The sequence below is a fragment of the Chiloscyllium plagiosum genome, unplaced genomic scaffold (assembly GCF_037043375.1).
Source record: "Chiloscyllium plagiosum isolate Xiang-an unplaced genomic scaffold, Cpla_swu_hap1 HiC_scaffold_44, whole genome shotgun sequence".
In the NCBI taxonomy this organism is placed as follows: domain Eukaryota; kingdom Metazoa; phylum Chordata; class Chondrichthyes; order Orectolobiformes; family Hemiscylliidae; genus Chiloscyllium; species Chiloscyllium plagiosum.
In genome coordinates, this window is record NW_028270182.1 from 20,108,431 (window position 1) to 20,121,101 (window position 12,671).

Here is a 12,671-nt window from a genome sequence, read left to right on the forward strand (position 1 = left end):
CACTGTATAACACTGGGGTACAGTACTGGTGGGTACAGGTCTGTCACTGTATAACACTGGGGTACAGTACTGGTGGGGTCAGGTCTGTCACTGTATAACACTGGGATACAGTACTGGTGGGGGACAGGTCTGTCACTGTATAACACTGGGGTACAGTACTGGTGGGGACGGGTCTGTCACTGTATAACACTGGGGTACAGTACTGGTGGGGACAGGTCTGTATCTGTATAACACTGGAGTACAGTACTGGTGGGGACAGGTCTGTCACTGTATAACACTGGGGTACAGTACTGATGGGGGACAGGTCTGTCACTGTATAACACTGGGATACGGTACTGGTAGAGACAGGTCTGTCACTGTATAACACTGGGATACAGTACTGGTGGGGGACAGGTCTGTCAATGTATAGCACTGGGGTACAGTACTGGTGGGGACAAGTCTGTCACTGCATAACACTGGGGTACAGGTCTGTCACTGTATAACACTGGGGTACAGTACTGGTGGTGGACAGGTCTGTCACTGTATAACACTGGGGTACAGTACTGGTGGGGAACAGGTCTGTCACTGTATAACACTGGGGTACAGTACTGGTGGGGGACAGGTCTGTCACTGTATAACACTGGGGTACAGTACTGGTGGGGACAGGTCTGTCACTGTATAATACTGGGGTACAGTACTGGTGGGGGACAGGTTTGTCACTGTATAACACTGGGGTACAGTACTGGTGGGGACAGGTCTGTCACTGTATAACACTGGGGTACGGTACTGGTGGGGACAGGTCTGTCACTGTATAACACTGGGGTACAGTACAGATGGGAACAGGTCTGTCACTGTATAACACTGGGGTACAGTACAGATGGGGACAGGTCTGTCACTGTATAACACTGGGGTGCAGTACTGGTGGGGACGGGTCTGTCACTGTATAACACTGGGGTACAGTACTGGTGGGGACAGGTCTGTCACTGTATAACACTGGGGTACAGTACTGGTGGGGGATAGGTCTGTCACTGTATAACACTGGGGTACAGTACTGGTGGGGGATAGGTCTGTCACTGTATAACACTGGAGTATAGTACTGGTGGGGACAGGTCTGTCACTGTATAACACTGGGGTACAGTACTGGTGGGGACAGGTCTGTCACTGTATAACACTGGGGTACAGTACAGATGGGGACAGGTCTGTCACTGTATAACACTGGGGTACAGTACAGATGGGGACAGGTCTGTCACTGTATAACACTGGGGTACAGTACTGGTGGGGTCAGGTCTGTCACTGTATAACACTGGGGTACAGTACTGGTGGGGGACAGGTCTGTCACTGTATAACACTGGGGTATAGTACTGGTGGGGACGGGTCTGTCACTGTATAACACTGGGGTACAGTACTGGTGGGGACAGGTCTGTCACTGTATAACACTGGGGTACAGTACTGGTGGGGACAGGTCTGTCACTGTATAACACTGGGGTACAGTACTGATGGGGGACAGGTCTGTCACTGTATAACACTGGGGTACGGTACTGGTAGAGACAGGTCTGTCACTGTATAACACTGGGATACAGTACTGGTGGGGGACAGGTCTGTCAATGTATAGCACTGGGGTACAGTACTGGTGGGGACAAGTCTGTCACTGCATAACACTGGGGTACAGGTCTGTCACTGTATAACACTGGGGTACAGTACTGGTGGTGGACAGGTCTGTCACTGTATAACACTGGGGTACAGTACTGGTGGGGAACAGGTCTGTCACTGTATAACACTGGGGTACAGTACTGGTGGGGGACAGGTCTGTCACTGTATAACACTGGGGTACAGTACTGGTGGGGACAGGTCTGTCACTGTATAATACTGGGGTACAGTACTGGTGGGGGACAGGTTTGTCACTGTATAACACTGGGGTACAGTACTGGTGGGGACAGGTCTGTCACTGTATAACACTGGGGTACAGTACTGGTGGGGACAGGTCTGTCACTGTATAACACTGGGGTACAGTACAGATGGGAACAGGTCTGTCACTGTATAACACTGGGGTACGGTACAGATGGGGACAGGTCTGTCACTGTATAACACTGGGGTGCAGTACTGGTGGGGACGGGTCTGTCACTGTATAACACTGGGGTACAGTACTGGTGGGGGATAGGTCTGTCACTGTATAACACTGGGGTACAGTACTGGTGGGGGATAGGTCTGTCACTGTATAACACTGGGGTACAGTACTGGTGGGGATAGATCTGTCACTGTATAACACTGGGGTACAGTACTGGTGGGGACAGGTCTGTCACTGTATAACACTGGGGTACAGTACTGGTGGGGACAGGTCTGTCACTGTATAACACTGGGGTACAGTACAGATGGGGACAGGTCTGTCACTGTATAACACTGGGGTACGGTACAGATGGGGACAGGTCTGTCACTGTATAACACTGGGGTGCAGTACTGGTGGGGACGGGTCTGTCACTGTATAACACTGGGGTACAGTACTGGTGGGGACAGGTCTGTCACTGTATAACACTGGGGTACAGTACTGGTGGGGGATAGGTCTGTCACTGTATAACACTGGGGTACAGTACTGGTGGGGGATAGGTCTGTCACTGTATAACACTGGAGTACAGTACTGGTGGGGACAGGTCTGTCACTGTATAACACTGGGGTACAGTACTGGTGGGGACAGGTCTGTCACTGTATAACACTGGGGTACAGTACAGATGGGGACAGGTCTGTCACTGTATAACACTGGGGTACAGTACAGATGGGGACAGGTCTGTCACTGTATAACACTGGGGTACAGTACAGATGGGGACAGGTCTGTCACTGTATAACACTGGGGTGCAGTACTGGTGGGGACGTGTCATTCACTGTATAACACTGGGGTACAGTACTGGTGGGGGATAGGTCTGTCACTGTATAACACTGGGGTACAGTACTGGTGGGGACAGGTCTGTCACTGCATAACACTGGGGTACAGTACTGGTGGGGGATAGGTCTGTCACTGTATAACACTGGGGTACAGTACTGGTGGGGGATAGGTCTGTCACTGTATAACACTGGGGTACAGTACTGGTGGGGACAGGTCTTTCACTGTATAACACTGGGGTACAGTACTGGTGGGGGATAGGTCTGTCACTGTATAACACTGGGGTACAGTACTGGTGGGGACAGGTCTGTCACTGTATAACACTGTGGGTACAGTACTGGTGGGGACAGGTCTGTCTCTGTATAACACTGGGGTACAGTACTGGTGGGGGATAGGTCTGTCACTGTATAACACTGGGGTACAGTACTGGTGGGGGATAGATCTGTCACTGTATAACACTGGGGTACAGTACTGGTGGGGACAGGTCTGTCACTGTATAACACTGGGGTACAGTACTGGTGGGGACAGGTCTGTCACTGTATAACACTGGGGTACAGTACAGATGGGGACAGGTCTGTCACTGTATAACACTGGGGTACGGTACAGATGGGGACAGGTCTGTCACTGTATAACACTGGGGTGCAGTACTGGTGGGGACGGGTCATTCACTGTATAACACTGGGGTACAGTACTGGTGGGGACAGGTCTGTCACTGTATAACACTGGGGTACAGTACTGGTGGGGGATAGGTCTGTCACTGTATAACACTGGGGTACAGTACTGGTGGGGGATAGGTCTGTCACTGTATAACACTGGAGTACAGTACTGGTGGGGACAGGTCTGTCACTGTATAACACTGGGGTACAGTACAGATGGGGACAGGTCTGTCACTGTATAACACTGGGGTACAGTACAGATGGGGACAGGTCTGTCACTGTATAACACTGGGGTACAGTACAGATGGGGACAGGTCTGTCACTGTATAACACTGGGGTGCAGTACTGGTGGGGACGTGTCATTCACTGTATAACACTGGGGTACAGTACTGGTGGGGACAGGTCTGTCACTGTATATCACTGGGGTACAGTACTGGTGGGGGACAGGTCTGTCACTGTATAACACAGGGGTACAGTACTGGTGGGGACAGGTCTGTCACTGAATAACACTGGGGTACAGTACTGGTGGGGGACAGGTCTGTCACTGTATAACACTGGGGTACAGTACTGGTGGGGACAGGTCTGTCAATGTATAGCACTGGGGTACAGTACTGGTGGGGACAGGTCTGTCACTGTATAACACTGCGGTACAGTACTGGTGGGGGACAGGTCTGTCACTGTATAACACTGGGGTACAGTACTGGTGGGGACAGGTCTGTCACTGTATAACACTGGGGTACAGTACTGGTGGGGTCAGGTCTGTCACTGTATAACACTGGGGTACAGTACTGGTGGGGACAGGTCTGTCTCTGTATAACACTGGGGTACAGTACTGGTGGGGGATAGGTCTGTCACTGTATAACACTGGGGTACAGTACTGGTGGGGGATAGATCTGTCACTGTATAACACTGGGGTACAGTACTGGTGGGGACAGGTCAGTCACTGTATAACACTGGGGTACAGTACTGGTGGGGACAGGTCTGTCACTGTATAACACTGGGGTACAGTACAGATGGGGACAGGTCTGTCACTGTATAACACTGGGGTACGGTACAGATGGGGACAGGTCTGTCACTGTATAACACTGGGGTGCAGTACTGGTGGGGACGGGTCATTCACTGTATAACACTGGGGTACAGTACTGGTGGGGACAGGTCTGTCACTGAATAACACTGGGGTACAGTACTGGTGGGGGATAGGTCTGTCACTGTATAACACTGGGGTACAGTACTGGTGGGGGATATGTCTGTCACTGTATAACACTGGGGTACAGTACTGGTGGGGGATAGATCTGTCACTGTATAACACTAGGGTACAGTACTGGTGGGGACAGGTCTGTCACTGTATAACACTGGGGTACAGTACTGGTGGGGACAGGTCTGTCACTGTATAACACTGGGGTACAGTACAGATGGGGACAGGTCTGTCACTGTATAACACTGGGGTACGGTACAGATGGGGACAGGTCTGTCACTGTATAACACTGGGGTGCAGTACTGGTGGGGACGGGTCATTCACTGTATAACACTGGGGTACAGTACTGGTGGGGACAGGTCTGTCACTGTATAACACTGGGGTACAGTACTGGTGGGGGATAGGTCTGTCACTGTATAACACTGGGGTACAGTACTGGTGGGGGATAGGTCTGTCACTGTATAACACTGGAGTACAGTACTGGTGGGGACAGGTCTGTCACTGTATAACACTGGGGTACAGTACTGGTGGGGACAGGTCAGTCACTGTATAACACTGGGGTACAGTACAGATGGGGACAGGTCTGTCACTGTATAACACTGGGGTGCAGTACTGGTGGGGACGTGTCATTCACTGTATAACACGGGGGTACAGTACTGGTGGGGACAGGTCTGTCACTGTATATCACTGGGGTACAGTACTGGTGGGGGACAGGTCTGTCACTGTATAACACAGGGGTACAGTACTGGTGGGGACAGGTCTGTCACTGAATAACACTGGGGTACAGTACTGGTGGGGGACAGGTCTGTCACTGTATAACACTGGGGTACAGTACTGGTGGGGACAGGTCTGTCACTGTATAACACTGGGGTACAGTACTGGTGGGGACAGGTCTGTCACTGTATAACACTGGGGTACAGTACTGATGGGGGACAGGTCTGTCACTGTATAACACTGGGGTACGGTACTGGTAGAGACAGGTCTGTCACTGTATAACACTGGGATACAGTACTGGTTGGGGACAGGTCTGTCAATGTATAGCACTGGGGTACAGTACTGGTGGGGACAGGTCTGTCACTGTATAACACTGGGGTACAGTACTGGTGGGGGACAGGTCTGTCACTGTATAACACTGGGGTACAGTACTGGTGGGGACAGGTCTGTCACTGTATAACACTGGGGTACAGTACTGGTGGGGTCAGGTCTGTCACTGTATAACACTGGGGTACAGTACTGGTGGGGACAGGTCTGTCTCTGTATAACACTGGGGTACAGTACTGGTGGGGGATAGGTCTGTCACTGTATAACACTGGGGTACAGTACTGGTGGGGGATAGATCTGTCACTGTATAACACTGGGGTACAGTACTGGTGGGGACAGGTCAGTCACTGTATAACACTGGGGTACAGTACTGGTGGGGACAGGTCTGTCACTGTATAACACTGGGGTACAGTACAGATGGGGACAGGTCTGTCACTGTATAACACTGGGGTACGGTACAGATGGGGACAGGTCTGTCACTGTATAACACTGGGGTGCAGTACTGGTGGGGACGGGTCATTCACTGTATAACACTGGGGTACAGTACTGGTGGGGACAGGTCTGTCACTGAATAACACTGGGGTACAGTACTGGTGGGGGATAGGTCTGTCACTGTATAACACTGGGGTACAGTACTGGTGGGGGATAGGTCTGTCACTGTATAACACTGGGGTACAGTACTGGTGGGGGATAGATCTGTCACTGTATAACACTGGGGTACAGTACTGGTGGGGACAGGTCTGTCACTGTATAACACTGGGGTACAGTACTGGTGGGGACAGGTCTGTCACTGTATAACACTGGGGTACAGTACAGATGGGGACAGGTCTGTCACTGTATAACACTGGGGTACGGTACAGATGGGGACAGGTCTGTCACTGTATAACACTGGGGTGCAGTACTGGTGGGGACGGGTCATTCACTGTATAACACTGGGGTACAGTACTGGTGGGGACAGGTCTGTCACTGTATAACACTGGGGTACAGTACTGGTGGGGGATAGGTCTGTCACTGTATAACACTGGGGTACAGTACTGGTGGGGGATAGGTCTGTCACTGTATAACACTGGAGTACAGTACTGGTGGGGACAGGTCTGTCACTGTATAACACTGGGGTACAGTACTGGTGGGGACAGGTCTGTCACTGTATAACACTGGGGTACAGTACAGATGGGGACAGGTCTGTCACTGTATAACACTGGGGTACAGTACAGATGGGGACAGGTCTGTCACTGTATAACACTGGGGTACAGTACAGATGGGGACAGGTCTGTCACTGTATAACACTGGGGTACAGTACAGATGGGGACAGGTCTGTCACTGTATAACACTGGGGTACAGTACAGATGGGGACAGGTCTGTCACTGTATAACACTGGGGTGCAGTACTGGTGGGGACGTGTCATTCACAGCATAACACTGGGGTACAGTACTGGTGGGGACAGGTCTGTCACTGTATAACACTGGGGTACAGTACTGGTGGGGGACAGGTCTGTCACTGTATAACACAGGGGTACAGTACTGGTGGGGACAGGTCTGTCACTGAATAACACTGGGGTACAGTACTGGTGGGGGACAGATCTGTCACTTTATAACACTGGGGTACAGTACTGGTGGGGACAGGTCTGTCACTGTATAACACTGGGGTACAGTACTGGTGGGGACAGGTCTGTCACTGTATAACACTGGGGTACAGTACTGATGGGGGACAGGTCTGTCACTGTATAACACTGGGGTACGGTTCTGGTAGAGACAGGTCTGTCACTGTATAACACTGGGATACAGTACTGGTTGGGCACAGGTCTGTCAATGTATAGCACTGGGATACAGTACTGGTGGGGACAGGTCTGTCACTGTATAACACTGGGGTACAGTACTGGTGGGGGACAGGTCTGTCACTGTATAACACTGGGGTACAGTACTGGTGGGTACAGGTCTGTCACTGTATAACACTGGGGTACAGTACTGGTGGGGTCAGGTCTGTCACTGTATAACACTGGGATACAGTACTGGTGGGGGACAGGTCTGTCACTGTATAACACTGGGGTACAGTACTGGTGGGGACGGGTCTGTCACTGTATAACACTGGGGTACAGTACTGGTGGGGACAGGTCTGTAACTGTATAACACTGGGGTACAGTACTGGTGGGGACAGGTCTGTCACTGTATAACACTGGGGTACAGTACTGATGGGGGACAGGTCTGTCACTGTATAACACTGGGGTACGGTACTGGTAGAGACAGGTCTGTCACTGTATAACACTGGGATACAGTACTGGTGGGGGACAGGTCTGTCAATGTATAGCACTGGGGTACAGTACTGGTGGGGACAAGTCTGTCACTGCATAACACTGGGGTACAGGTCTGTCACTGTATAACACTGGGGTACAGTACTGGTGGTGGACAGGTCTGTCACTGTATAACACTGGGGTACAGTACTGGTGGGGAACAGGTCTGTCACTGTATAACACTGGGGTACAGTACTGGTGGGGGACAGGTCTGTCACTGTATAACACTGGGGTACAGTACTGGTGGGGACAGGTCTGTCACTGTATAATACTGGGGTACAGTACTGGTGGGGGACAGGTTTGTCACTGTATAACACTGGGGTACAGTACTGGTGGGGACAGGTCTGTCACTGTATAACACTGGGGTACGGTACTGGTGGGGACAGGTCTGTCACTGTATAACACTGGGGTACAGTACAGATGGGAACAGGTCTGTCACTGTATAACACTGGGGTACGGTACATATGGGGACAGGTCTGTCACTGTATAACACTGGGGTGCAGTACTGGTGGGGACGGGTCTGTCACTGTATAACACTGGGGTACAGTACTGGTGGGGACAGGTCTGTCACTGTATAACACTGGGGTACAGTACTGGTGGGGGATAGGTCTGTCACTGTATAACACTGGGGTACAGTACTGGTGGGGGATAGATCTGTCACTGTATAACACTGGGGTACAGTACTGGTGGGGACAGGTCTGTCACTGTATAACACTGGGGTACAGTACTGGTGGGGACAGGTCTGTCACTGTATAACACTGGGGTACAGTACAGATGGGGACAGGTCTGTCACTGTATAACACTGGGGTACGGTACAGATGGGGACAGGTCTGTCACTGTATAACACTGGGGTGCAGTACTGGTGGGGACGGGTCTGTCACTGTATAACACTGGGGTACAGTACTGGTGGGGACAGGTCTGTCACTGTATAACACTGGGGTACAGTACTGGTGGGGGATAGGTCTGTCACTGTATAACACTGGGGTACAGTACTGGTGGGGGATAGGTCTGTCACTGTATAACACTGGAGTACAGTACTGGTGGGGACAGGTCTGTCACTATATAACACTGGGGTACAGTACTGGTGGGGACAGGTCTGTCACTGTATAACACTGGGGTACAGTACAGATGGGGACAGGTCTGTCACTGTATAACACTGGGGTACAGTACAGATGGGGACAGGTCTGTCACTGTATAACACTGGGGTACAGTACAGATGGGGACAGGTCTGTCACTGTATAACACTGGGGTGCAGTACTGGTGGGGACGTGTCATTCACTGTATAACACTGGGGTACAGTACTGGTGGGGGATAGGTCTGTCACTGTATAACACTGGGGTACAGTACTGGTGGGGACAGGTCTGTCACTGTATAACACTGGGGTACAGTACTGGTGGGGGATAGGTCTGTCACTGTATAACACTGGGGTACAGTACTGGTGGGGGATAGGTCTGTCACTGTATAACACTGGGGTACAGTACTGGTGGGGACAGGTCTTTCACTGTATAACACTGGGGTACAGTACTGGTGGGGGATAGGTCTGTCACTGTATAACACTGGGGTACAGTACTGGTGGGGACAGGTCTGTCACTGTATAACACTGTAGGTACAGTACTGGTGGGGACAGGTCTGTCTCTGTATAACACTGGGGTACAGTACTGGTGGGGGATAGGTCTGTCACTGTATAACACTGGGGTACAGTACTGGTGGGGGATAGATCTGTCACTGTATAACACTGGGGTACAGTACTGGTGGGGACAGGTCTGTCACTGTATAACACTGGGGTACAGTACTGGTGGGGACAGGTCTGTCACTGTATAACACTGGGGTACAGTACAGATGGGGACAGGTCTGTCACTGTATAACACTGGTGTACGGTACAGATGGGGACAGGTCTGTCACTGTATAACACTGGGGTGCAGTACTGGTGGGGACGGGTCATTCACTGTATAACACTGGGGTACAGTACTGGTGGGGACAGGTCTGTCACTGTATAACACTGGGGTACAGTACTGGTGGGGGATAGGTCTGTCACTGTATAACACTGGGGTACAGTACTGGTGGGGGATAGGTCTGTCACTGTATAACACTGGAGTACAGTACTGGTGGGGACAGGTCTGTCACTGTATAACACTGGGGTACAGTACTGGTGGGGACAGGTCTGTCACTGTATAACACTGGGGTACAGTACAGATGGGGACAGGTCTGTCACTGTATAACACTGGGGTACAGTACAGATGGGGACAGGTCTGTCACTGTATAACACTGGGGTGCAGTACTGGTGGGGACGTGTCATTCACTGTATAACACTGGGGTACAGTACAGATGGGGACAGGTCTGTCACTGTATAACACTGGGGTACGGTACAGATGGGGACAGGTCTGTCACTGTATAACACTGGGGTGCAGTACTGGTGGGGACGGGTCATTCACTGTATAACACTGGGGTACAGTACTGGTGGGGACAGGTCTGTCACTGTATAACACTGGGGTACAGTACTGGTGGGGGATAGGTCTGTCACTGTATAACACTGGGGTACAGTACTGGTGGGGGATAGGTCTGTCACTGTATAACACTGGAGTACAGTACTGGTGGGGACAGGTCTGTCACTGTATAACACTGGGGTACAGTACTGGTGGGGACAGGTCTGTCACTGTATAACACTGGGGTACAGTACAGATGGGGACAGGTCTGTCACTGTATAACACTGGGGTACAGTACAGATGGGGACAGGTCTGTCACTGTATAACACTGGGGTACAGTACAGATGGGGACAGGTCTGTCACTGTATAACACTGGGGTACAGTACAGATGGGGACAGGTCTGTCACTGTATAACACTGGGGTACAGTACAGATGGGGACAGGTCTGTCACTGTATAACACTGGGGTGCAGTACTGGTGGGGACGTGTCATTCACAGTATAACACTGGGGTACAGTACTGGTGGGGACAGGTCTGTCACTGTATAACACTGGGGTACAGTACTGGTGGGGGACAGGTCTGTCACTGTATAACACAGGGGTACAGTACTGGTGGGGACAGGTCTGTCACTGAATAACACTGGGGTACAGTACTGGTGGGGGACAGATCTGTCACTTTATAACACTGGGGTACAGTACTGGTGGGGACAGGTCTGTCACTGTATAACACTGGGGTACAGTAATGGTGGGGACAGGTCTGTCACTGTATAAGACTGGGGTACAGTACTGATGGGGGACAGGTCTGTCACTGTATAACACTGGGGTACGGTTCTGGTAGAGACAGGTCTGTCACTGTATAACACTGGGATACAGTACTGGTTGGGCACAGGTCTGTCAATGTATAGCACTGGGATACAGTACTGGTGGGGACAGGTCTGTCACTGTATAACACTGGGGTACAGTACTGGTGGGGGACAGGTCTGTCACTGTATAACACTGGGGTACAGTACTGGTGGGTACAGGTCTGTCACTGTATAACACTGGGGTACAGTACTGGTGGGGTCAGGTCTGTCACTGTATAACACTGGGATACAGTACTGGTGGGGGACAGGTCTGTCACTGTATAACACTGGGGTACAGTACTGGTGGGGACGGGTCTGTCACTGTATAACACTGGGGTACAGTACTGGTGGGGACAGGTCTGTAACTGTATAACACTGGGGTACAGTACTGGTGGGGACAGGTCTGTCACTGTATAACACTGGGGTACAGTACTGATGGGGGACAGGTCTGTCACTGTATAACACTGGGGTACGGTACTGGTAGAGACAGGTCTGTCACTGTATAACACTGGGATACAGTACTGGTGGGGGACAGGTCTGTCAATGTATAGCACTGGGGTACAGTACTGGTGGGGACAAGTCTGTCACTGCATAACACTGGGGTACAGGTCTGTCACTGTATAACACTGGGGTACAGTACTGGTGGTGGACAGGTCTGTCAATGTATAACACTGGGGTACAGTACTGGTGGGGAACAGGTCTGTCACTGTATAACACTGGGGTACAGTACTGGTGGGGGACAGGTCTGTCACTGTATAACACTGGGGTACAGTACTGGTGGGGACAGGTCTGTCACTGTATAATACTGGGGTACAGTACTGGTGGGGGACAGGTTTGTCACTGTATAACACTGGGGTACAGTACTGGTGGGGACAGGTCTGTCACTGTATAACACTGGGGTACGGTACTGGTGGGGACAGGTCTGTCACTGTATAACACTGGGGTACAGTACAGATGGGAACAGGTCTGTCACTGTATAACACTGGGGTACGGTACATATGGGGACAGGTCTGTCACTGTATAACACTGGGGTGCAGTACTGGTGGGGACGGGTCTGTCACTGTATAACACTGGGGTACAGTACTGGTGGGGACAGGTCTGTCACTGTATAACACTGGGGTACAGTACTGGTGGGGGATAGGTCTGTCACTGTATAACACTGGGGTACAGTACTGGTGGGGGATAGATCTGTCACTGTATAACACTGGGGTACAGTACTGGTGGGGACAGGTCTGTCACTGTATAACACTGGGGTACAGTACTGGTGGGGACAGGTCTGTCACTGTATAACACTGGGGTACAGTACAGATGGGGACAGGTCTGTCACTGTATAACACTGGGGTACGGTACAGATGGGGACAGGTCTGTCACTGTATAAC